Source organism: Pinus tabuliformis, chromosome 6 (assembly GCF_031772625.1).
Source record: "Pinus tabuliformis cultivar Carrire ecotype Pingquan chromosome 6, CPIR1, whole genome shotgun sequence".
NCBI classification, from domain to species: Eukaryota; Viridiplantae; Streptophyta; class Pinopsida; order Pinales; family Pinaceae; genus Pinus; species Pinus tabuliformis.
In genome coordinates, this window is record NC_142292.1 from 1,464,551,010 (window position 1) to 1,464,553,992 (window position 2,983).

A 2,983-nucleotide genomic window follows, 5' to 3' on the forward strand; every position below is an offset into this window, starting at 1 on the left:
ATGAAAGAGTGCCCTTGGTAGAAACATGGCTTAGTAACCACAATGGGCATCCCCATTGATGGGGGATAAAAATATAATGGGTGTACTAAGGTATTCAAATATTCATGTGGTTAATGGAATTGACTTCCATGTGAACAAGTGCAGTTGGAGTTGAGCATGGGTGGAGTTGATCGAATCAAGGAGAAGTGATATCTCTCTCACTGATCCTAATTTAGACAGGAACGCAACAAATTATAGATATAACCATAAATACATAGATGAAGCAGAAATAACACTTCATTTCATTAATATGAAATAATGAAATATGCTAACAAACAGAATGGAAATAAGACTAGCTTGGGCGATGGTAGCTTATCTCTGAGAAGAGATGTGGCGGCTACATTCCTCTGAACTATGTTACAATGAGGCTCAAGGGCTTATTTATTATTGAAAAACATGAGGAATCCCCAAACAACCAAAACCCTAACTCGAGGAGATGAAACGTTAAGAGTTTATGGGCCCCATTAGGGTTAGTTAGGCATACAACTTCCCGAGGTCGTAATTTGGTCATATTATCGTTGTTTGGTGCGTATGATACCTTGTTGGAAAGGTCTCTCCAAGTAATATAGATTTTTTTACAAGACCCTACCTATGGATATAGGCCTACACTAGACCTCAAAAAAACGTCGTTTAGGGGGTCCAAAATGCTCTGGATGTTTAAGACAGGAAAAAATACTAAAAATAGTAAACATTGAAATAAACAAGGAAACAATTGAAACCGATTGGAGTTCTAGGTAGAATAGGTGGGTGGCCATTGATATCCACCTAGATTATTCATCCCCCTTAGGAAGCAGTGCTCCCCATTGCATGCAGATCCTCCATGAGGTGAGGAAATTTCTATTGAACCTCGTCCCGGGTGAGCCACCTGCCTTGGTGCAGGACTTGGCTAGTTTTGACAACCTGATATAGTTGGATCTTTTACTGGCGAGTCCTCTTGGCCTATGTGTCAATAATCCAATTAGTTGTAGCATGTTCCATGCAGTATTTATTTAACTCTATTGGTGTGAGTTGTTCTGTAGTGTTTGATGTGTTTAGTAAGGGTGGGAAGTATGGTCGAAGGTAGTCCACATTGAAGATTGTTTGCAGACCAAGGAATGGGGGAATGCTGAGCTAAAAAACATTGTCTCCCACAACCTTCATAATGGTGTAGGGGCCAGGTCAGAGTCGTATGAGCTTTCAATGGGCTCTCGTAAGGCGTTCTTTCTACAAATGAAACCAGACTTTCTCGCCCACTTGAAACTTGTGTGTCACTTGATGTTGATCATTTTGCTTCTTTTACCTACCATTTGACTTCTCCAGGATGTCATGAGCCTACTCGCAAATGTGTTGGATGCATTCAATAAATTTGGTCGCTTTATCTGCCTCGATGATACATGTGTGGATTGTGTTTGTGTAGTCACTTGAGGCAAGGAAACATCAATTGGACACAATGGTTGAAATCCTAGACCCACTTGAAAGGTAATACGACTAGTCGAGCTATGGAGATCTCTATTATAACTGTGCTACACATATGGAAGACTCTCATCCCAGGTTTGTGGATGATTAGAGTTGTACATGCCGAGAATATGCACTATCATCCCATTGATGATCTACATTTGACCATCAGTCTGGCGATGGAAGGAAATAAACTTGGTGAGCTTGGTGTCCTACAGTGTCCAGAGGCTTCACCAGAATGTGCTCAGGAACCTACTATCCCAACCTGATATAATGGTCTACGAAATCCCAAAATGTACCCATACTCATTCAACGTAGAGGTTGGCAGTGTCCCCTGCTGTGATACTCTTCTTGCAGGCTGCCAATATAGCCATCTTAGAAAATATTTCCACGACCACAAATACATAGTTATTACCATGTTTAGTAGAACAGAGGCCAAACATATAGTCCATGGAGATGGATTCCCATGGTTGGCTAGGAGTAGGTAGAGGAGTGTACATTCCTTGCTTCTTGATGGTTGTCTTGGTGATGGCACACGAAGTGCTGGATTTGATATATTTCCCAACATCTAGTCGGATTTTGGGTCAATAGACATTATTTTGTAGCACAACCATGGTTTTCTCCACTCCAAAATGTCTTGCGATCTGAGTGTAGTACGCCTCCCAAATCAGTTTGGTATGCTTGCTTGAAAGAACACAAATGTGTCCTAGGTAGCATAATAATGCATCCTCGAGGTGGAAAATAGGATCTTGCTTCCCATATACTAGCATCTGGTATGTGGAGGTGAAATTTGGATAATTTTTGTATAGTTGCATCCATCCAAAGGTCTCGTGACCATAGGAGTTGATAACAGTAATCAGTGCTACAACTAGGGGTTGGCTGAGGCAGTCGACAAAAAGATTGGTACTACCCTTTTTGTATTTATTGTTCAAGTGAAATTGTTATAGATATGTAGACCACTTTTGATGGTGATCATTCTACAACTTCCCTTGTGTCTGTATAAACTAAAGAGGTTAGTGATCGGTGTGGATGACTATCTCCTTCCCCAGAATGTAGTGCTTCCATTGTCAGTGCACCAACACGATGGAATACTTTTCTTTGTCATAGGTGGGGTAATTTTGAATTGTATCAAAAAGTGTCTCACTATAATAGGCCACTGGATGCCCATGTTGGGTGAGGACTGCACCAATAACATAGTCTGAGTCATCCTTCTCGATTTCAAACGGTTGCTACAAGCCTGGTGTTGGGCCGTTAATATGTCATTATTATTATCAATTTTTAACACCTGTTTCATCCATTTCTACTCTTCTTTATCATGTCATTTGTCATGATTTATCATATAATTCCATTTTATAATTATTTATGCTCTTATGGATAAATATTATTTCTTCTCCTTTATTTTTAACAAATTGATGATTATGCATGTTTTTACCAATGATGGTTTACTAATAAATTGGTTGTAACATTACTCACCATTTTTAGCCTCCAAATATATTTTCTAGATTGAATA